At 37.8% G+C, this 25,110-nt stretch overlaps 1 protein-coding gene across 4 annotated transcripts in view; it reads left to right on the top strand.

Annotated features, from left to right (window-relative positions):
- The window catches only part of Lrrc4c (leucine rich repeat containing 4C), a 1,536,732-nt gene that overhangs the window by 552,727 nt on the left and 958,895 nt on the right, over positions 1–25,110 (top strand). The window contains exon 1 of one of the 4 annotated variants that reach the window (XM_045159291.1): positions 15,335–15,438. The exons of the other annotated variants lie outside the window; for them this stretch is intronic. The gene's annotated coding sequence lies outside the window, so the exon portion shown is untranslated. Of the gene's footprint in view, positions 1–15,334; positions 15,439–25,110 lie in introns of those variants that run through there. 4 annotated transcript variants of the gene reach the window in all.

Raw genomic sequence — 25,110 nt, 5'->3', positions numbered from 1 at the left:
GCATAGGCTGGAGTCTTCAGGAGAGGGGCCTCAGCTTACAAACATGGCTAAGGACCCCCAGGCTACAGGAAGCCTCTCCTTCTCCAAGCCCAAAACACCTGAACTTAGGCTCGGCCTGTAGCCCTGTGACCTTTGGCCAGTTGCCTAGGAAACTCCTTAATAGCCTTCACACAGCCCATCCTCCTGAGGTCCTAGATCAACTGAATCCCCTCCCTACTTGCTAGAATGAATCTTACCATATGCTAATTAGGCATCAGAAATGAACTTGGTACTTCTAATCCCCTTAGAGTCCTCCTCTCCAACCCTCAGATGCTTATAAACCCATTTCACTGACAATAAACTGAGATAACGGTTCAACTATCTCCTGAGAGTATTTCTCTCATCATGCATTCACCCACTCCAGTTGCCTGGGCTCCTTCCATGGCCAGCCCCCAGAGCAAGAACCAAGGAACCCACAGCTGGCACCTGAACAGGGACATTACGAAATGTACAGGGTAGGTGACTGCTCTCCCAGAGGGACTGAGAGATATCAGCCCATGTGCCCTTGCCTTCGTGTTTTTGAAGGCTGGCAGGTTTCTCTTTTTCCTCCTTTATTTTCAGTCCATGCCATCACGTGGGATTACACCATGAAATAGCAACTGATGTCTCTTGGCTGAGGCCACTCTGGTATTGACTGAAGGCCAGCTCTCCTCTGCCTGGACCCCAAAAGCACATTGAATGTTGGCAAAATCTATCTGTTTCTCTTTCCTCCATCAGATGGTAGCTATTTTTTTTTCTTTTTGCTACTTTACTTTAATATTGTCTTCCAGCAAAAGAAGTCACAGATTCATAGATTAAGGGCTTTTCTGAAAGTTAAGGGAAGTAGGCTCTCCCAGAGGGAGGGTGACTCCTTTCGGGAAATCATCCAGGACAGTCCCCTGGATTTCTGGGCATCCATGTGGCCCAGACACTTGGACCAGCATAGCTTATCTGGCTAGGAAATGAAAAGTTCAGGAAGGAAATCTCCCCTCACTCCCTTTGAGCAGTGAAACTATAAGCCCCAGCTTTGCAAGTGCTCCAAAGTGACTCAAGTCAGAGTCAGGTGGTGGGCTCACACATGCCCAGACAATGACACCCCAGCCTGTGCAGGCAGGCACCATGTCTCCTCCTACTCTCCCAGTCGCCCACCAGTGGGGCCCCTCCTTCTTCAGCAGCTGCCTGGCTGTCCTGGAGGCCCACTATTTTCCCAGCAGTTCCCGGGTCCCCCTTTCTTCTCTTCCCCTCAGGTAGTCAGACTTGGACTCCAGCAGTCATCTTAGCCAGTCTCGTCCATTACCTCCATATGTACTATACCATGCTCTGGGTGAGTGCCCAGAAAGAGGCAGGGGCTGAAGCTAGGCAGGGCTGATCTAAGGTGTATACAAGCCCCACCCAGCTGCCACAGCACACCAAAAAGAAAAAATAAATAAATAAATAAAATAAATAAAAGCTCTCGGTTAACTAAAGCCTATGGTGAACTGAAGTTTTATGTAAAGAATGTCATACTTTGTTACATGATATCATAAATATAATTACTGAGTTTATGTTCTAGATCAATTTCAACTTATATAGAGGATTATTGAAAACAACAGAATTCTCTCTGAAGTGGTAACTTATAATTTGTCATGTGTTTTAAAATTAAAAAAAAAAAAAGTTGTAATGTCCTATTACTTAAAAGGAGGAGGCAACTGACCTGACTTCTAGGCCAGCCTGCCTCAAGATAGCAACAAAATTTGCCTCAATTACTCCTAATAAAATCATTTCCAAGTGTGTTATTGGTATTAATGACATAAAATTGTCCTTAGACTACTTGCTTGTTACTGAGTGGTAGGATTAATCAATTTATAAGAAAGATGTTTAATTATGGGGTAAGATGAGTTGACTGAAGGAACTGGGAAGGAATTTTTCAATATTGGGAAATACAAAGCTCATTAAAAATGTTTTTTGAGTGGTACTTAGGTCAAAATGTTAAAGTATGTGGTTAAAGATATGCGTATGTAGGAAAGAATTTTCAGGCTAAACCTAAACACCATGCCTAAAGTTAGAGATTTTTCAACTATTTACAAATCTTAAAGAACAAAAAAACTAATTTTCAAGCTCAAGTATGTTGGGACAGCTTGCTTAAGCTTTATCAAATTTAAGTCATGGTTAAAACATAAAATTGTTTTATGTTAATAAAAGTTTCTATAGTACAGTGCTGGAGAGATGGCTTAGTGGTTAAGCGCTTGCCTGTGAAGCCTAAGGACTCTGGCTCAAGGCTTGATTCCCCAGGACCCACTTTAGCCAGATGTACAAGGGGGGCGTGGGTTTGCATGCATCTGGAATTCATTTGCAGTGGCTGGAAGCCCTGGCATGCCCATTCTCTCCCTCCCTCTCTCTCTCTCTCTCCCTTTCTCTTTCTCTCCCTCTCTGTCTCTCTCAAATAAATAAATAAATAATATTTAAAAAAAAATTTCTATGGTACATAAGATCAATAACTATCAAGATTAAGCCAAAATAATTGGTTGTCAAATGGTGTTTTTTCTTTCAAAATTTATTTATCAAAGTTTATACTAGAATTTACCTAGCTGTTTGGGCTCAAAAAAAGACCAGATTCTGCTCTATTGTATGTAAAGTAACTGTCTCATTTCTGGCATTTTAAGTCCAGTGCTTATAACAAAATTAACCCTTGTTGTTGGAATGCCTGACACAAGAGGCAGTCCCCACTGAAGGATTCCACAAATGAGCATGGCTTTATTAATGGTCCTAAGATCTTGTGGTAACCTCCATCCTCCTGAGCCCTTTTGGATTACAAACACAGGAGTGTTCCACAGGCTCTTTAAGGGCAGAAGTGATTAAGTTGGAGTTGTTCTGTTACTAATTGATTTAAGATTTCAAGTTTCTCCCTTGGCAGAGGCCAATGTTCAACCCGGGTTGGGTCATCAGAGAGCCATTCTAGACAGGGAGTTTCATACTTGACAGTGGTCTTTATGATTGGGGGTGACATTGGTGAAGGTATCTCTCAAAATCTTCTATCTCAATGCATTCTCTCCTTATATTACTGATAATAACTACATCTAGGACCTCAAGGATGTCTCTCCCTCGCAGGTTAGTTGTCACATCTGCCACTAGGGGTCAGATGAGACCTGTAGTTCCATCTGGGCCCTTCCAAAGGATTCTTTGGTAACATATACTTGCAAAGGACTGCCTACCCCCATTAATTGAGGCCTTAAAATTAATTCCCAGTGTTGAGGAACTTCAGAAGGCTTTATGGTTGTTTTATTTGCCCCAGTATCAAATTAGACACTGGAAAATTTTTCCTCCAACCTCTAAGGCCACCATTGGGTGGGCCCCCTCTAGAATGCTTATTACCCATTGTATATTATGGGTTTTCCCTCTTACTGGTAAGGCTGAGGGTTGCCTTTATTGGATTTTACAGGCTCTAGGGGCTTGACATCTTTGTTGTAAATAGAGCAGCAGTCTTTTTTCTAATGATACCCCTTGTGGCATGTAGGGCATATTGTTCTTGGAGTGGGGGAATATTTAGCAGCCTGATGTTCAGGGCATTCCTCTCTCCAAAGTCTTTCTTCTCCACAATTGAAGCATTTGCCTGTGGATTTTAAGGCCCCTGCAATGGCCTGTGCCAGAGAGGCAGCCTTATATGAGACAATCCCTATATCCTGAGTGGCAACTATCCATTTATCAGAATGTTCATCCTTGAGGTTTTGGTAAATTAGCCTACATTCTGAAGTCATACCTTCCAAAATAATGCTTTTCAGAAGGAGGTTCCTGGCCTTTGGGTCAGGGATTTTTCTCTCTAAATTGGTTCTTGCCCTTGATATAAAATCAGAGAGGGTCTCCTTTGGCTTCTGATGACAGTAAGGAAGAGGTATTGTCCTGGGTGCTGGTGGGAAGGGGGGGGGGTTCTATCCCATGCCTGGAGGGTACAGAAGCAAACTTGGTCATAGGACCCTGGGGGCTGTTGGGTCTATTGAAGGCTTGTGGAGAAATGTCCCTATCCAAATAATTCAACAAATCCACAGGGGATGTTCTCTTGATTCTGCTTTCTTTTTATTTGTTGGCAGCATTCATCTCTACAGAGGGCTTCCCATTGAAGGAACAGGGGACTAGGTAGCAAGGGCTGACAGATATCACACCAGTCCTGGGGGGGAGGGTGTATTAATGAAGCCCCGTAGGCTCAGGAGGAGGGACTTAGTCCATGGTGCATAGATCCCATCCGCTCTAATGGCCTGTCTGAGTTCTTCAAGATCACCAACTTGATAAGGATACCAATCAAGGGGTCGAGCCGAGTTGGTTGAACATTAGGAGGAAAGGCTGCTACTTCCTGATTGAAAATCTTTTAATCATTATCTTGGGCCTCGCATAGTTTTTGTGTGATTGTAAGAGGGAGAGTGGATGGAGGAGGGTCTTGGCCAGGAGAATTTATCATGTTAGGATTCTTTTGGCCTGTGTTACATGAGTCTGGAGGGGGACAGTCCAGAGGGGAGCAGCCCAGATTGGGAGGCAGGTATGGTGGCAAGTGTGGATAAAGGGAAGTGGGTATAGGGGAGCTTGGGGTCATTTTTTTCTCTAAATTCTCTTATTGGTTTTCAAGGTTAACTGAGGTCTGCTACTGGCAAGTCCTCCAGACTCCTCTCTTTGGGGTCATCATCTCATTTTTGAGTGGAGGTGGTTTTAGGAGGGCTAATGCATTGTCTAACAGCTGCCATGATTGGGAGAAAAGAGAGGAGGGGGAGTCTTTCTTTCCTGAATCTCCCATCTCCTGGCTAGATAAGCTATGTGGGTTCACGTGTCTGGGTCATATAGATCACCAGAAATCATCCAAGGGGCAACGTGGAGGACTTCTCAAGAGGAGCTGGCCTCCCTCTGGGAGAGCTTAATTCCCTTAACTTTCAGAAGAACCCATAATCTATGAATCTGTGATTCATTTTGCTGGGAGACAATCTTAAAGTAAAGGAGGAAAAAGAGGGAAAAAAGCTTCTGTCTGATGGAGGAAAGAAAAATAGATAGAGGGCTTTTGTCAACATCCAATGAGCTGTTGGGGTCCAGGCAGAGGACAGCTGGCCTTTAGTCAATACTAAAGAGTGGCCTTGGCCAAGAGATGTCAGTTTCCAGTTCATTGTGTCTGGTCCCTTGCATTGGCATGAACTGAAAATAAAGGAAGAAAAATAGAAGCCTGCCAGCCACATGGGCTGATGTCTCCTAGTCCCTCTGGGAGAGCACTTATCTACCCTGTCCATCTCATAGGGTCCCTGTTCAGGTGTCAGTTGTGGGTACCTGGGTTCATACTCTGGGGCTGGCCACAGTCCCCCAAAAGGTGCCCAGGCAACCAGGGTGGGTGAGCACATGAAAGTAGAAGATTTTCGGGAGATAGTTTCTTCAGTGAACAGTGTCAGGGAAATAGGTTAATAACATCTGAGGAAGATGTGAGGAGGGTCCTAAGGGGATTGGATGTACAAGGTTCATGGCAGATGCCTAATTAGCATATGGGACATTCATTCCAGTGCATAGGCAATGGCACGAGGGGTTCAGGTGATCTAATGTCTCAGAGAGATGGATAAGGAGTTTCCTAGGCAACTGGCAAAAGGTCACAGGGCTATGGGCAAAGCCAAGGTTCAGGTGTGCTGGGGCCTTAGCCATGACTAGCAGCTCAGGACCCTCTCCTGAAGGTTCCAGCCTGTGCCTGGCAGTGCCTGACAGTGGCTTAGATACTAAAGTCACTTGCTTGCAAAGCCTGATAATCAAATTTAATTCTCAAGCACAAACATAAAGACATATACAAATTCCTGTGTGTTTCTTTTGTCCCAGTGTGCCTAAGATCAGGAGAGATGGACCTAGGAGAACACAGAGCTCATGAGCCTGTCAGAATCTTATTCATTTGTAGCAGTGAGAGACCCTGTCTCCTCTGTCTCAAAGAAGATAGAAGAAAAGCAAAATAACCTCCTTTGACATCCACTCATGGACCATGACATGCATGTGCCCATATGCATACATGCAAATACACATGAACACATCCAAAGAAATAACAAAGAATGGGTGGATTGGAAACTAACCTACAAACAATAGAAATCAATAGTTATAAAATAATGAAGTGAAATCCATCAGAGAATACCACACAAATTCAGTAGTAGATATTAGATATAAAAACTAGTAGCTATGACCACTTCACTGACTTGAATATTAGAAACCAAGTCAATACTTGTCAGATGTTCCAGGAGTTATGTTTATCAGTGATATTTTTCCTCACACTTATACAAATACTTTGTGGCATTTTCCTTTTCCTTTTCTTTAAAAAAAATATTTTATTTATTTATGTGCAAACATAGAGAGATAGAAGAAAGGTAGAGAGAATGAATGTGCCAGGGCCTCCAGCCACTATAATGCACTTCAGATGCATGTACCACTGTGCATCTAGCTTTATGTGGGTACTACAGAATCAAATCCTGGTCATTAGGCTTTTCAGTCAAGTTCCTTAACTGCTGTGCAATCTCTGCAGACTCACTTTTCCAGTTACTTACTATCTATCTAACAGCTATCTACTCTTTATCTATCATCTATCTATTATCTATCAAACTGTCCATCATCTATCTGTCTATAATCTATATATCAAACATCTATCTATCTATTGTCTATCTATTATCTATCTATCATCTATCATTTATTATTGTGTGTGGTGTGTGTGTGTGGTTGTGTGTGTGTATGGATGTTTTTTTTCTCTCTGTCTTCTGTGTTAGGAACTGAGCCATGTGCTTACAAGTTTCCTAAAATTGAGGTAAATCACTAACCTGTATTCTATCATATTCATTGACATGTGATTGAAGGAATAAAATCCTAATGAATCCTCACTAACCCAGAAAAAATAATATTTATTAGATATTGAACTCCTTATTAATTGTAATTTTCAAAAGCATTTTTTTAGCCTGGCTGGTTTGATTGTTGCTGATCTAAATTCTTCATCCACATTTTTACATGTTGGTTTAAAAACCAACAGGTTAGGGCTGAGGAAATGGCTTAGGGGTTAAGATGCTTGCCTGCAAAACCTAATGACTCTGGTTTGATTCCCCAGGATCCATGTAAGCCAGATTCACAAGAGAGGCACATGCATCTGGAGTTTGTTTACAGTGGCCAGAGTCCCTGGCATACACATTCTCTCTATCTCTCTATCTGGAAGATTAAAAGCACAGTTTATACTTGATAAAGACATCTACTGACTGGTGTACACAATATGGATGACTTTTGCTGACCTAGAAAATCACTGAAAATACCCTCAAATCAAGGTCAAATTTTCCTTGGAATCCTTATACATATTCTGAGTGTCTGAAATGGGAAATGTAGCCATAGAAAGTTCCTGTAATAGACAAAGTGACAGCAGATGCCATGAGATCAGAAAAGTATAATATGTACTTCACCACTTGGAATCAAAGCATGCAACTTTCCCCACCATGCCTGTGCTATACCATGATGGGAAAAGCCAAGCAGCTGAATTCCTCACATGGGTATGGAATCATTAGGTGACAAAATGTCTGAGGGAATATATATTTAGCATCTAATTCGTTATAAGACAGTGATCTTCTCAGTAGTAATAGCATTCTCAATGTTTCAGGATTCTGGGACTTTACAGAAATACAAGTAAGTATCAGTTTGAAACCAAGTCTATCCTAGATTAGGCACCTATAGGAAAGAAGTGGAGGTAGAAAGAGTATAAATAGTATGTACTTTATTAATTTTGCTCCAGCTTTGTAAGCTGGCCTTCAGTCCTCATTGGTCTTCTATCCGTGCTGGTAGGCAGCAAGAAGCTCTGGCAGCTAAGTGGAAGGAAGGAAGGGGCTCCTTTCACCCAGGGATTCCTTATATGAAGTCCCTCTCTGAGCAGGCCACAAGCTCCAGGGGAAGGACTTCCATCTTTAGTTTATCCTTCCTGGAAACAACCTCTGAGGCCCACCCAAAAGTGATTTCTGTGGATTACTAAGCAGATCAAGTTGACATCACCTTAACTATCACAGTACACAACTAATTAAGAGAAACAGAGGTAGCTGGGTGTGGTGGCACATGCCTTTAATCCCAGCACTTGGGAGGCAGAGGTAGGAGGATCACCACGAGTTCGAGGCCACCCTGAGACTACATATTGAATTCCAGGTCAGCCTGAGCTAGAGTGAGACCCTACCTCGAAAAACCAAAAAAAGAAAAAAAGAAAAGAAAAAAGAGAAATAGATGTAAAGGTCATGGTAGAGTGTTGGCAGCTGAGAAACTGTGAAGTGCATACATGCAGAAGAGAGAAAGATTGAGGTAGCCAACATATCCAGAATGAGAGCATATATTAACTTTTTCAGTGTTAGACTAAAAGAGGGTGGGCATAACACTTAGGGTCTCTTTTAGACTACTTAAGAAAGCCACAGATCGGCAAGAGTTCTTTGCATTTGTGACTCAGTCTCAAATAAATTCTCATATTCTGTCATAATTGTTGTTAATAGGATGATGCACAGAGTGGCACATGCATCTGGAATTTATTTGCAGTTGCTGGAGGCCCTAGTATGCCCATAATCTCTGTCTCTCTCTTCTTCTCTGTCTCTCTCTCCCTCTCCTGCTTCAAATAAATAAATACATAAATAATTAAATAATAGATGAAATATTCTATGTCATGTAACCTGGGTTATGCTCATTAGGATAAATTTAATGGTTGAAAATAATACTCAGTAATGTGTGATTAATTCCTGATTATATATTAGAAGCATATCCAAAAACATATAATTATTAGTACCTTACAATAGAACATTTATTAAAATTATTCCATAATGCCTTGAACTATGTTGTGAGATATTTGGGAAAAAATATTGCTGGACTTTAAAGCTCATGTCTTCCAATTACATCATTGGACTTTTTTTTTAATTTCTGTGGGGCTAAGTAGAATATGTAAATAGGTTTTTGAAATGATTGATTCCCCATTGAGTTCTATACCACTGAGGGGACCTCTTTGACAAATGTTTTTGTTTATGTGTAACCAACCATTGCTTTATGTGCCATGGAGAATGTCCAAGGACTTGCCAAACAGTGTAAGATTAAAACATTTAACTGAAGTTTATTGTGGAGAAATATTATTTTTGTATACAAATTAAGGTATATACAACACCTTTGTTAACTTCTATATTTTTATGTAAATCAAATTGGTTATAATGACAGTAATCATTGTACCTTTGAAAAGTTAACCTTCCTTTAAGCTCAAAAAGTGCTTTGTTTATTATCCAAAGTAAATGAAGTATATTTTGTTTTTCAAAAAACTTCCAAAGCATATACTGCTTGTTACATAACAGAAAATATGCCCTCCTGTGTGTCTTAAAGTAAGAACATGCTGTCCTGCGTGTCCTCACATAAGAACATACTATTGTGTGTGTTCTCACATAAGAGTATGCCGTCTTTGTGTCTTCACATAAGAACATGCTGTTGCAGTTAGGTTTGCATTCCTGGTAGAAATCATCCAACCAAGAGCAGCTTGTGGGAAAAAGAGGTTTATTTTGGCTTACAGACTCAAGGGGAAGCTCCATGATGGCAGGTGAAAACGATGGCATGAACAAAGAGTGGACATCACACCCTGGCCACATAAGGTGGACCATAGCCACAGGAGACTGTGCCAAACACTGCAAAGGGGAAACTGGCTATAACACCCATAAGCCCACCCCCCAAAATACACTGCCTCCAGGAGGCGTTAATTTCCAGTTGCCATCAGCTGGGGAATCTAACATTCAGAATACCTAAGTTTATGGGGGACACCTGAATCAAACCACCACACATACTGTCCTGTGTCCTCACATAAGAACATAATTTTCATTCAGAATTGCTTCAATATTACAACATTTAATTAAGCTTTATAAATGAGGCATTTTTCCTGCTTCCTGGGTATTTACTATAAATAATATGCTTGATAAACTGTGAAGCCATTCTAAGTTTCTAGCTTCGGATTTGCAAATTAATCAATTTCAGAAAAGATTAATCTTCCCTAAGGTGTATAACCACATTTTCAAATTCAGGTAAGTGAGGTGCAACCCCTTTTTCATTTGAATAGAACATGGGTAGATCTTTCTGCTGAGAATAAGAATGATATCTTATATATTTGCATATGTGTTTTTACTATCACTGAGTGTTCTTCACTTTTCTAACCTGACTGGTATGTGTTTAGTTATTTGACAGTATTTATTTGTGAAAGTCATTTGACCAAGACCACACTGAGTAGCTGCAGATTTAATTTTTCTGTGTTTGGCCTGCCCTAGCTGAAGTTGTGTATTACAATCTATTTTTATTCTTAGTGCACTCAATCTTGTTCCAGGGCTCAAAACCCTTTCAGGGTGTCCACATACGAGTTCCCAAATGCTACAATGATTCAAAAACTTAGTTCCTTCAGAAAAGATCTATTTTTTGTAGTTTCAGAGCTTATAAGTCTGAAATTAGTTTCACTGAGCCAAACAAGGTATAAATAAACCTGCTCTTTCTTCTAGAGGTCCTCAGAGAAAAATCTATTTTCTAGTTACTAGACACCTCATGTATTTCATAAGTAATTACCTATTTCTCCATCTTTGAAGCTTATAGTGTGACCTTTTTCTCTCTGACTTCTGCTTTCTTATATCACTCTTCAATTCTGATCACAAAACTACCCAATTTATTCTTTTGTAAAATACATGTGTAATATTTGATGCTATGCTTGGACTGTGTACATAGAAAGTAGAACGATCATAGGTTCTGGATTTAGGATAGTGAAATCTTTGAGGGACCATTATTTTCCCTTCAGTGAGTTAGATAATGGAATTTAGGAATTGAAATTCAGACAGTTTCTGTGGTAACCATTAAATTTAGCAATGAACAATAAATACATTAAGGATGTAGCTCTGCTTCAATAAAAAGTATATTACAAAAGGAAGTAACTATTAATATGTGACTTGTGGGTAGTAATTGGAAAACCCTTTCCTATACTAAATACTGTGTCTGGTATGGATTTCCTAAAATAATTCTTAGAATGCGCAAATGAAATGATGCATCAGTGAATGAATGAATGAATTATATGAGAACAGGCTTAGGCAATGTCCTTGCAGATATTTGGGGTTAATAGAGAGAAACTCCTAGAAGAAATGAGTTTCTGTACATGCCCTCTAAATCCTGGAATTAGACCTCAGAATGAGGTTAATTGCCATGCTGAAAATCTTTCATTTGCCACAGATCTTGTGTAGATATGTTCATATAATTGACACCTTGGAAAATCACTACTGGTTTCCTTTTCATCTGCCATATAACTAAAAATTATTTGAGAACCTTAAAGTCTATTGCAGTAAGCTGTTATGTAGTTTTCAATCATGAAAAATATCAGCTGGAAAAGTTATGGAACTTTAAACTAACATATTTGCAATTTTTTTAATCTCAAAAACTTTAAAACCTAGAGGAGTTTGGAACATGGAGTGCCAACAGTAAGTAAGAAGTATTTGCAGCCTTCCTTGCCTCTTCACAAGGAAAGAGACCCTGAGGATTCAGGCAATGAAAAATAACTATCACCTGTGTTAATCAACTTTTTATCCTTGTCATGAGAATAGATTTATAATCCATCACCTGTTATTCCAGTCACAATAACTCTTGTCTCAGAAATTCAATTTTCACTGTATCAGGAATTTAATACTTGCTCTATCATCAGAAGATTTTTACTAACTTATAGAGCTGAACCTTTTATAAATTTCTATTCATCTTAACCTTTCCACCCTTCCATCTGGGTACAGAGGGTTGCCTTGTGGGGAAAAAAAAAAAAAAAAAAAAAAAAAAAAAAAAAAAAAAAAAAAAAAAAAACAGGCCTCCTCAACAAGCTTTCATCAAACACCACAGTGTTCTATAGTTATAATGTGACTAGACACAAATCTCAAATATGTCAAGTGGATTGAGACAGATAAATAGGAAGAAGTAAGGAAAGACCATGGGAATGATCTGGGCTCTTTGAACAACTGCCTTAGAATGCCTTCCCTTTGAATTATGAAAGCGGTTTACTTCCAGAACATTCCTGCAAAGGCTAAGAGTATACCTCTTGTAAATCCCCAACTTCCTTTGGGTTGCTGGGTCCGCCAGCTGGTAGGGCTGTAGGAGACCCTGTCCGCTGGTCTCTCCTTGGGACTGAGGGGGATACTCCAAGATCCAGACCCAAACACACTGAGTTGGGAGACTTGCCGAAGTAGGATCTCACTTTATTGTAATAGGCAGGTGCTTATATAGCATTGAGAGAAAAGGTGGGGATCTCAGGAGGGGATGAGGTGTAAGGGCCAATAGCATATGGAGACTTTTGGAATGATTGGTCCTATGAGGAAGTAGCTGGCCAGAAGCAATTTGGCACCCTGCTGAGTCATAGCTGGCCAGAGACAGGTCTCCAAACTTTAACTGGCTCAGGAAGTTCCACTAGGCCTGTGTCTGGGCTTTTTTGGCCTAACATTGGTTAACTGCCAAGTCTCAAAATTTAAATTGGAGAAGCAGTCTATCAGTGAGCAAAAGAAGCAACCAAGACATCCCATGCACTGCCAAACATCCCTTGTCCTATACTAAAATGTGCTCAGTAGAACAGCTGTGACAAAGGAAATTATGAAGCTCAATTATCTGTGTAAACAGAGAAAGCATCAATCTTTTAGATAATTACAGTTCAGATTATATTTTCAGTCTAGACAGTGGTACCTTGGATGCATGACAGAATTATTTCAGAAGGATTAAAGAGCAACCTAATTCCAATGGAACCCTAATTTTAGTAGAAACACAATTTTCATTGCCAAAGTAGCTAAAGAATACTTTTAAAAATATCAACCTACCGAATTCAAATTAATAGATATAGACTAAATGCACTTAAATTAAATCTATAATAATTTCTTAAAGATAGCACAGTAATGAATGTCTAGTTGTTCTGCTTATTTCATTTACATATCAAAGAGAAAACCATTTTTGATATATAATTGAAATAATAGTGCAAGTTTGGCAATAAAACTGCTAATTATTTCCTTAGGGATGGGTGTTGTGTTTCACACTTTCAATCACAGAGTTTAGGAGACTGGGGTAAGTGGATTGCTGTAAAGTCTCAAACAAACAAATACAGTGAACACAACAGTTTGCAATTTTATTTTAAAATGTAAATTTATAAATACTATAAACCATCACCAAAGAACTATAGAAAAAAGTTTCTTTCCCTGTCTCATTTCTTCTATCACACTACTTTATTCCTTTCCCCTTCCTCTATCACTAACTCTTCCCTTCTCTTTATTTTCTTTTGTTTCTTTCCTTTACCTTTCTTCTCTTGTTTATCTTATCTTTCTTTCACTTAAATATCTGTTGATTATCCAGTAGCCGGCAGCTTTTGATAAAAATTCATAGTAGCAAACATTTAGATTATAACACTTTTATATTTTCTTGTCCTTTTACTGTACAATATTGATATTGAGAGTTCTGTCTCAGTCTTCCTTTATCTTTCCAAATAAGAGTATAGCATGGCCATCATAATCACAAACTAACAATGGTTATGGTGTCCTGCACATGACTGAAGCTGTCAATATTTTATCATGGATGAAAGAGGACTTCATGAGACCCAACACCTTCTGGAGTAGCTACTGACAACGGGTGATTTCTGGGAAAGGAGCACTCATGTCTTTGAGTGTTGCTGTGTGTTCAGTGAAGACCCTCTCAGACATGATTGTGTAAGAGGTCCTCATTTAACTCCACAGTCAAAACCAACAAGTATGAACAGAAGGCATGAAAATAGAAGAGGGATAAAACAGGAAGAAGGGTTTGCATGGGTGGGGGATAGAGATAAAAGTGTAAAGAGAACAATAAAAGGCAAGCCTTTAATCCCAGCACTCCAGAGGCAGAGGTAGGAGAATCACTGTCAGTTTGAGGGCAGCCTGAGACTACATAGTGAATTGCAGGTTAGCCTGGGCTAGAGTGAGACCCTACCTGGTAAAACAAAACAAAACAAAATCTATTAAAAACAACTTTGGAAAGAAAATACAGCTTTACTGACAATGTTATTTAAATCACAATAAAATATATCAGCAGAACAATCTGATATAGGAGTGGTATGTTCTTGGTTATTGTTAAGAAATATCAGTGAGAATAAAAGTCAGCAATAACCTATAAATAAAACCCTGAGTATTGACTCTAGATGAATGTTTTCTGACTCATTTTTGCATGACTGATTGTGATGCCATTAACCAAGAAAGCACTAAACAGATGTCCTCAAACCTTCTCTGCATTTTGTTGAACACCACTAACCTGTGGAAAAGCACTGTGCTTGCTCCTATATTGTTATGTTAACAGAATTTACAGAAATAAATTTCAACAGAAAAGTTCTGGGCAATAATATGGAAAACTGGAAGCATCTTTTAAGTATTTTAATACAGACACCAAAGGGTAGAAGCTGCCTTACCATAAATTCTGTCATATGATCCAATATAAGTAAAATTAGTTTAAAGTTAATGCATTGGTGGTTTTCAATGTGTTCAAATGCAGTTATTAATTATACTCAATCATGCCCACTAATTTGAAATGCAATTCTATACTGAATATTATAACAAAAATTGTCACACTTTCCTTACATTAAAGATGGCCAATTGCCTTGGTCTGAGAGAACTTGGAAGTTTCAATAATGAACATAGGGATTTCTGGGTAAAGTCATATGAATTTATTCCCCATATTAATTAAATTGACAAAACTATTGTCAATCCATATGTGGAGTTATAAGAAAATGTCATAAATTAGGATGTCTATAAATAATAGTCATCAATTTATCTGGATGTCAATAAATCAAGATCAAGACACTCAGCTGCTTCTTTATCTGTGGAGAGTGTCATTCCTTGATTCTAGAATGTACTTCTTCCTACATTTTCATTGTGTTTTCACATGATAGAAATTGCTCTGTGATCTCCCTTATAGTGGAATAAGTTCCAATCATGAGGGCTCCTTCCTCTTGATTTAGTCACCTCACAAGAGCCACATCTCCTATCACTTTGTGGTTAGGATGTCAACATGAATATGGGAAGTGATGTATTTAGGTCACAGCAACCACAAAACTAATAATTGACTAATAAATGTATGAGATGGGCTTCAAACAGACACATATTTGCTTAAGTATATTTAGTACATTCTACAAGTTTAAAAATCACCCCATTCACAATATCAGCTGAGGAAAAGTAGGAGTAACCAGGCACTCTCTTGAGAGTAGTAGCAAATGTCTTTGATACTGTAGGGGGAGAATATAGGTCATTCCATTTGCTATGGGTCAGAAATGTCAGAGGGTTTTGTCTTTTCTTGTCTCTTCTTTCAGAGTCGAGTTCTCCTATGCTAGGAGAAATAATAACCCCTATCCAAGGAGGCCATTTCTCGAAGATTAAGATCCCTGTGACACCTCTCAGACACTTGATATCAGAGGTAAACTGGCCTGTACACACACCTACCCAGTAAACTTCCTTAGAAACCATCAATCTGAGTCTCTGCATGGATTTCTTATTTTCTGAGAACAGCTATTTGCCCCTTTCTTGAGCAAGAGCTCTGAATTCATTCCTTTTTTGAGGCTAAAATTCTAAGCAGTAATGAAATGTTTCTCAACCTTGTCATTTGTTCTGTGCACTTCCTTCATCAAAATTTATAAGACAAGTACTGAGGAGCCACTGACCTGTGAGACCTTTACCCCAGAACCTGAGTTATTGTTTATCTAAAGAGCAAATAAGGCTCTGAGGTTCTCAAAGACACCACAAATGACCATATCACAATGAACAGGACAATAGCTGGCAGAAATCAGCAGTAAGACATAACTTCATGGCTTTACATAAGGCAAAGTTAGAATATTTGCATCAATACAAAGTTTGAAAAGAAAAGATATATCTGGGGTTATGGTGGGCAGAGGCAGGAGTTTGGGGAACTCAGAGATAACTCTGGCTACATAGAAAGTTCAAGGCTAGTCTGGATTACATGAAAGTTGGTCTTTAAAAGTGAACATACATCCAAAGTTGCACTAGTAATTAGGAGAAATGAATGTAAGTCCAGACTTAGACATTTGCACAGTATAATTTTTGCCAACATATTTATGCTTCAATATATTTAGAAACTGATTTGATTAGTATGGAAAAATTCTGGCATATGATACCATGCCAAATCCTCATATATTAGGTGAGCAAATATAATTAAAAATGAAAGTTAAAATAGATCAGTTATTCATTGTGGACCAGACAAAATAGAATAAGAGAAAAACAGTAGGCGAGGGAGAGAGATAGGTAGAGTTGTGAAAGAAGAGGCATAAAGTATCCCAAGTAGAAAATTCAAAAGAGGTAGATTTTACTCTTCACTATAGGTGCTCATAGAAAATTGTGTTGTGTGTTGTTTGTTTGTAAGGGAGGGGACAGACATGCCACAGTGTGCATGGTGATGTTGAGAAATTGGTTCTGGAGCTGATAGGCTTTGCAATTAAGCACCTTTAATACTGTGCATTCTCACCAGCCCTTTGCAAAGCATTCTTAACCAAATAATATGGACTATGGAGGTATATCAGACAGTAAAGGCTTTGTCATGAAAACAATAGAGCCCTCATAAAAATGCATAGTATTACAGGAATGCTTATAATCTGAACATTAGGGTACAAAGACAGGGGGATTCTTGCTGCCAGACAATATAGCCTAATCAACAAACCTGTTTAAAAAAATATTTTATTTGCTGGGCATTGTGGCACACGCCTTTAATCCCAGCACTTGGGAGGCAGAGGTAGGAGGATTGCCGTGAGTTTGAGGCCATCCTGAGACTACATAGTAAATTCCAGTTCAGCCTGAGCTAGAGTGAGTCTCTACCTTGAAAACCCAAAAATACAAAAAAGAAATATTTATTTATATGAGAGAGAAAGAGAGAATGGGCATGCTAGGGCCTCTAACCACTGCAAATGAACTCCAAATGCATCTGTCATATTGTGTATCTGGCTTTACATGAGTATTAGGGAATTTAACCAGGGTTCTTAAGCTTTGCAGACATGCCCCTTAGCTGCTGAGCCATCTCTCCAGCCCTGCGAGTAATTTTTGATGAAAAAGAGATCTTATCTCAAAAAATGTTGGGTAGCATTCCTGAGAAACTGCACCTCCAGATAACGCACATGTGTGTGTGTATTTATAAACACATAAGCACACACACATACATATACACATAAAAGGAAAATAAGATACAGGTGTGGTACACTCCTCTCAGCACTTGACATAATCAGGTTGGAGAATCTCTGTGAGTTCCAGGTAAGCCTGGACTACAATGAAATGCTACTTTGAAATAACACCCCTCAAAAATGAAGATAACTTTATTTCCAATATTTGTTTTAATAATGCCAAAAACCTAGCCAGTTTACATGGAGGGCTTCTGTCTCTAGGTTTGTCAGTGCTTGGCTATGGCTCAGTAAGTAAAGCATTTGCTTTACCATTGAGTTCCTAAACTCAGTATGCAATTCCACTGCACCTACAGTGAGATGAGAGAAACATGTACACACACACACACACACACACACACACACACACACGTCAAAAGTGCTGAATGCCAATGTTGTATTGAGCTCATTTAGATTTGGACAGAAGGTGGCACTGTTCTGTGAAACCATCTTCTGGGACAACCTGGATTTTGTAAACACTTTTACTCAGGATTGCTTCCTTAGTTCAATCTCTCTTTATCATTCAGCAACCACACACAAAAAATATACATCTAATTTTCTAAATAAATTCTTTATTATCTACCTTAATTATTGAATAAACTTATCAAGCTATGCAAAGTAATTACTTTATTTTTTTTTCATTTTTATTTATTTATTTGGGAGCAACAGACAGAGAGAGAAAGAGGCAGATAGAGAGAAAGGGAGAATGGGTGTGCCAGGGCCTCCATCCACTGCAAATGAACTCCAGATGCGTTCACCCCTTGTGCATCTGGCTAATGTGAATGCTGGGGAATCGAGCTTTAAACTGGGGTCCTTAGGCTTCACAGGCAAGTGCTTAACCACTAAGCCATTGAAGTGATTACTTTTAAAAACACCTTTCAAAGGCCAAAATGATGCAAGATAAAGGGAAGTGCATACTGAATGGATGAAGGGAGCATCAGCCTTGGCTTGATTTAACTGCAAGAGTTAAGTAGTAACCTAACACCTGAAAGAGATAAATTAGGGCTTTTGTTGATTTTCAGGAAAATGTATGTAGATTTCTATGGGATAGCTAAAACATATTACATTTTTCTGATTCTCGTTATTCCAATTTCCTTTCTTCACACTAAAATTCCATGGGACAAAAGCAGAGAGGCAGTAATATTTCTGTTGCACATGTGAGTAATGTAGCTCCATTTTCTGGTCATCTTCACCCAAGGTCCATTGGTAAATTCATACCAGATTTTGTAATAAGTAATGCCCAATATTTCTGACTACTATACAGGGACTTCTAGGAATATATGTTTCAGATGTCTCCCAGTAAATAGCAGTGCCCACTAGTTAATACCTTGTAACTCAGGCAGAATGGTTTGCTAATAATTTGTTTAAGAACTCTTTCTTTAAAGACTCTAGACAGAACTTTGGTCAGCAAATAAGTACAAGAAGGATGTTTCCTATTTAGGAAACAGATGAAAAATTTAGAGAACTACGGAGTTTATTGAATTTCTACAGTGGCTCACCTCACATTCATTTGTTCTTGGCATATCCTAATCCCATGTTCTACCCTCAGATGTGGACTGTACCCTAGCTTTCAGATAAAGAACCCTTAGCCTTACCTATAATCTGGCTCTTTGTGAGTGAGTATGTGGAAATAAAGTCATAGTTATATTTACGGCTATGTCAGTAAAACTCCAAATTCTGATTTAATGATGACAACATTCTTCCTATGAGAATGAGAATTGTGCAATGTCCTATTGAAAGTTGATTTGCTGAACAAAACACTGTCTTCTAGGTGTGTGCAACATATGAGCTTTTGGGGAATGAAACAAAGTAGTTAATAAAGATTTTGTAAGGCGAGTTATAATAAAATAAAAGCCTTCTACATTTCTGACCTTTTCCCATCCATCTATGAATATATATCAAGGTTCCACAAGCAAAGAATTTTTGATGGATCATTTTGGTACAGTGAACAGGATTTTCTTTCCTTCCTTTGAACCACATTTTGAGATGAGACTAGCAATGTGTTTTAAGTAACTTTTAAGAAACAGAACATTTAGACTCTATTTCAAATAAATCTCAACCTATCAAATCCAAAATTTTGCTCTCTGCACTTGGCTTTAGGGCATAATTATGATAAAAGAGATGATAATTAGGAGTAGGTATATTGATATACTCTATATTTCATATATTTTGACAATATTTTTCCTCTTGGTTGATATAGATCACCGGCTATTTTATTTTACTTTTACTTTTTACAGCTTCTATACTTACAGAAAATAAATATCATATATATATATATATATATATATATATATATATATATATATATATATATATATATGCTTTATTTATTTATTTAGAGAGAAGCAGACAGGGAGAGAGAGGGGCGGGGAGAGAACGGGATCACCAGCACCTCTGGCCACTGCAAACAAACTCCAGACACATGTCCCACCTTGTTTATCTGGCTTATGTGGTTATTAGAGAATTAAACTTGGGTCCTTAGGCTTCTCATGCAAGGTGTTTAACTGCTAAGCCATCTCTTCATTTCAACCATTCAGGTTTTACAGCATTATGTTCAATCTCTTTTATTCTCATACACATCAGTCTAGACATGCTTCTCTCCTTTAAAAAAATTAATCTTGTACTGAGAAGATATAAAATAAAATATAAAATGCTTGCTATGTTCTCATAAGAACCTAAATCATTTCCCAGGAGCCAAGTTAAGAAAAAATGAGCTTGTGGGTGCATGCCTATAATCCCTATGTTTGTTAGGTAAAGACAGGAGAATTCTTGGGGCTAATTAGCCACTCAGTCTAGCCTTACTAGCAATTTCTAGGACAATGAGACTGCCTAATGGTGCCTAATGTTGTCTTCTGTCCTCTAGACTCATGAACATACACATGCACCCACATATGTGAACACACATACTACATTGATGCATACCACATATGCACACAACAAACATTTCAATTTATAAATTACTGAATAATCAGGGAAGCCATTGTAATATTAATATTTGGAAGTCATGGAAAATAAATTAATAGCTCATTCCAATAAAAATGCTAGAACTTCACTGGAAACTGGTTCACTGATTCACATTTTCCACAGAACCCTTTTTCTAAATATGTTGGTTCAAAGTCTCAATGGAAGGCATGTCCAAGTTCTTTGGTATGGGGGATCATGAGAAGGCCCAAGGTGTCCCCTTTGGTTCCAGCTATATCTAAGTCCAATTTCCACTGTCAAGCAGAGGAAACAAACACAAATGCACTGGGGTTTCTGCAATAACTTTTGTTGTTCAAGAACTAGAAGCCAGTGAGGACCTGGACCATTTCATTGACATTTAAAGGAGAAATTATAAATGGTAGTTCCAATGAGCAGTCAGATTTGAATCTAGTAGGAATCCAGAACTATTCATAAGCTAGGTTACTCGGATAACCTTTTCAATATATTAACTACACAGTGGTAAGAACTTGCATGCAATACAATTGGATTATTTGAGCTATTGTGCTGTGGTGAGAGAAGGTTTATGATACTTGATATGTTTTCAGCTTAGTGAAATTGAATTATAAGAGGTAATGCTATTATTTTATCTTTATCACATCAAGAAACTAAGTTTTGGTTTTGATAACATAAGATATACTCTCCCCACTATACTTCGGGGATAAATTGTGACACTGTGGAGGCCAAATCATTGTAGTCATGGTTCTTCCTTAGGCCATATTCATACATCAATATAATCCAAGACTTTTGTGCAAGCCAATTTTCTAAAATCATGTAGTAATATGAATTATAATGGGCAATAGCTATATCATAAACTAGTAAAATTATTTCATTTTAAAAGTTATAAAGGAATGTCTCACTTATTTCTTGCATTTTGGAGCCATAACCATTATGTGCATTTGAATGTTCTTGGTGTTTGTGCTAATGGATAGTAGACAGATCAGAAATTTTCTTGAATTGTGGAGACATAAGTGGCAATAAGTAAAACCCCTTTCCTGTATGCTATCCTTTGTTAATGCTCTGTATTTGTACACAGGGATCAGAAAGATTTGTTTGAATTCTTTTCTCACTTGTGTGATTCAATCTCATGATTACAAATGCTGACCATGTTTGTGTGGATCTTTTTGCTTAAGGTGGAATTTTAACTGCATGTTTGTTTGTATATATACAGGCACATGTGTGTGCATAGTGCATGTGTGTATGTGCGTAGAGGCCAAAGTACACTGGACACTATTATGTAAGTATACAAGTATACTGCCCATTTCTTTTTAAATATGGGGTCTCCTTTGATCTGGAGATAAGTAGGCTAGACAGGCTGGCCAATGAGCTTGTAGGATTCTCCTGCCCATTTTTGGATTTTCAGGTATGCCTCTATACCAGGTGTTTACATGGGTACTGAGGATGAAATTCAGGTCTGTATGCTTGTGAGACAAGCATTAAATCAATTGATCACACCAACCTTCATAGAAGGATTTATAAGAATTTCAATCACATTGGCACTAACTTTCACATCATGTACACTAGAATTTTTATATATGTATGTATATATGTATGTATATATATATATATGTATATAGATATGTATATATATATATGTATATATATATGTAAAATATGTAATTTTATTAGCAACCTCCATACATATATATGATCATAATACTTTCCTACAATTACCCCTTTTCTTTCCCCCTTTATTTCTCCTCTACTAAATACCTCCTTCTTTCTTGTTTTATCATATTTTCTTGGCAACAACTGGATATCACAGACCGCATTATTTATAAGACTTACTTATCTCTCAGTCTTGGAGTTGGGGAAGAGGGAGAGAAGGGTGCTAACATTTGAGGAGCTTCTTGCTGAATTTTGTCTTGGTAGAGGATATGAAAATGAAACACAGAGAATGTGTACTAGTTTGAGTCACTGCTTTTTATTCTTATAAAACCAGTAAAACCCTTCCCTCATTATCTCATCTAATAATATTTATTAGAGATCCTCTTTCAGTGCCTCTAAAGTATGATTTAGGGGTAAAGATCTCCAATCCATGTTCTTGTATGGAACACAAGCAAGCTAAAGCAACTCATGTAAAGTTTTCTCCTGTAACATAATGAGTTACAATAAAAAGCATTTAAAAAATTATTGAAGTCATTATATTTCTGCAAATGGTTATCCTTAACTTCACTATTAAGAAATACAACAGTGCTCAGAAATAGATGGCTGCAACTGAGCCATTTTCAAAATTCCTTGTTTTCCATACTTGTGGTTCCCCATGATGCTGTTCCAGCCCAGTAGGAAGATGAAGACCTGTCCCCTAAGCCAGGGTTTCATTTGTATCTAATGTTGAGCAGCTATGCAGCTATAGTAGCCACTTGTATGTGTTCAGTGTTTAAAGCCTGAAGATAAATATCTTACTAAGAAGGGTAAAAAAATAAACGGGAAATAGACCTACTACAAGCAGTTTTGCATTCATATAAAATGACAAGATTAATCATAATGGAACATAATCAGGGATTCAGACAAGATGGAAATTGCTACAAATTATAGGGGCCACTGTTGGCCTTTGTTTTTTTTTCTTTCTTTTTGTTCTGAGGTAGGATTTCACTCTAGCCCAGGCTGAGCTAGAAGTCACTATGTAATCTCAGTGTAAACTCACATCAATCCTCCTACCTCTGCCTCCCAAGTGCTGGGATTAAAGTTGTGTGCCTTTGTTGAGTGCATGCTTTTGTTGATGTCCATTTTCTAAAAGTCAGCATGAAGAAAATTTTGATGACAAATCACAACATGACAACTGGAGTGGTGTTCACTTCTACAATATGCAAATCAAATAATTTGTGTTTCCAGTCTCCATAACTTTATGTCCACAAAAGTTTATAGTTTTTGCACAATATTTCTTTCATAGAAGCTTTTCAAACTGACATTTTTATGAAAGTAGCATAATATCTCAAATTTAGAACAAAAACTTTTGTGTACTAAAAGAGAAGTGCCTTAAAACACTTATTAAATGAGAATCATTTTATTATAAACTTAGTGGTTCTGTTATATACAGAAGTATCTTTATCTTTTATTTGTAGAGGTGATGTATGGATCCAAAGGGAAAATGGTCTCAGAGACAAAATATACACAAGGAAAATGTGTGTATGTGTTTTTCCACATGTGTACATATACATATTTGGAGGTAGAAAGACATAGGGGTGAATAAAGGATGCGGAATTGTGCAGAGATGGCTTAAATAAACTATTTAATTACTAGTATATGGTGATGTTTAAAATGTCTAATTTTGACCTAGATCTGTGACAACCTGGGTTCTGGGAAGGTTTGACTTTGAAGCTTCTTGGATACTTGCTTATCTGCTCTTCTTTGTGCTAATCCTGAGCACATATGTGTATCCTGGTGGCTTTGAGTCTAGGCAATCTCATCAAATTATATACATCTGCATAGTTCAATATTCTTTCAAATATGGAAGCATCCTCATTTTATAAATAAGATTTCAAAGTTAAGAACTCAGAAAAAATATTATTGATCAATACAGTAAAAGTTTAGAAATACTGTGCATTATTAGTTCAAAGTTTATAGTCCATGTAAAATAAAAATGTGATCAGTTAAGTTTCTAAATCAGCTTCTATTCCCAGAGCTCATTCTTCATAAATATTCATTGCAAACCCAGAAAATATTTTCTCAGAGAAAGTCATATGATTTGTGTGGACAGGGCTTTGTAGACACAAATATTGCTCTGCAACCCTTCTCCTGTGAGGTCATAGCTTTCTATTAATGTTGCTTAGACACCTACATAATTTCTTTTCTGTTGTGAAAAATAAAAATGATGTTCATTATATTGTATATACTGTATAGTAACTATATCTTACATAGGAAATAAATTAACTTTGACTAATGTATCTAAGCAATTTTTAATAAAATAATGCAATATTGCATATATATGATCTCATTTAACACTAGGACAAATATTTTTAAAGTGTGTGTGTGTGTGTGTGTATTTGTGTGTGTTGTGGTTGAGGAGAATATATATATATATTACATAACATATAAGCACTTTTTCCGTGTGTAGGTTATGTAGGCCAAAGGACAACCTTGGATTGTTTTTCTCCTCTTACTGATTATCTGAGACAGGGACTCCCTTTTTTTTAATCCAATGAAAAGGCAAGACTACTGGGTTCACTAACTTGAGGAATCTTTCCACTCAACCCTCCACTGCTGTAGGCATGTCTGGATAATCGATTCATTGCATCCAGCTTTCATGTTGGTTGTGGGGACACAAACCACAGGCAATAGGCTTGTGGTACAAGTGCTTTTCATTATGGAGCCATGTTCCAAGCCCATAGAAATTACTATTTCACCCATTCTTCAGAATAGAAAATTGTGCATGGAGAAACATCTTTTTCCAGGGCTGTTGACTTAGGAATAACAGAGTCAGAATTCAGTCTGAAGCAGTGTTCCTATAGAAACTATCTTACCAGATTCTGTGTTCTAAATAACAGTGACTAAATATTTTATTTATATTATTTGTTGTATTCCTATTTTAGTAGGAGGTTATTGAGTCCAATCCTGTTTTCAATATTTTTTTAAATTTTATTTATTTGATAGAATGAAGGAGAGAGGGGATAGAGAGAAAAAGAGAGGGTGAGAGGAGGAGTGATGGGCAGGCCAGGGCTTCCAGCCACTGCAAAGGCACTCCAGACGCATGCAACCCCTTGTGCATCTGGCTAACATGGGTCCTGGGGAATCAAACCTGTGTCCTTTGGCTTTGCAGGCAATGGTCTTAATTGCTAAGCCATCTCTCCAGCCCCCAATCCTGTTTTTAATTATACCTTTAACAAATTCTGAAATGAGCATCTATTTTTAGGTGTGTCACATTTCAACAACTATTGATGTTAGGTATTTCTCTTCTGCTATGATTTCTTGTAGGCATACAAACATTATATCCAATTTTTTTCAGAGAT

This window comes from Jaculus jaculus, chromosome 9 (genome assembly GCF_020740685.1).
Source record: "Jaculus jaculus isolate mJacJac1 chromosome 9, mJacJac1.mat.Y.cur, whole genome shotgun sequence".
NCBI classification, from domain to species: Eukaryota; Metazoa; Chordata; class Mammalia; order Rodentia; family Dipodidae; genus Jaculus; species Jaculus jaculus.
This window is presented reverse-complemented; position numbering and strand designations above follow the sequence as displayed.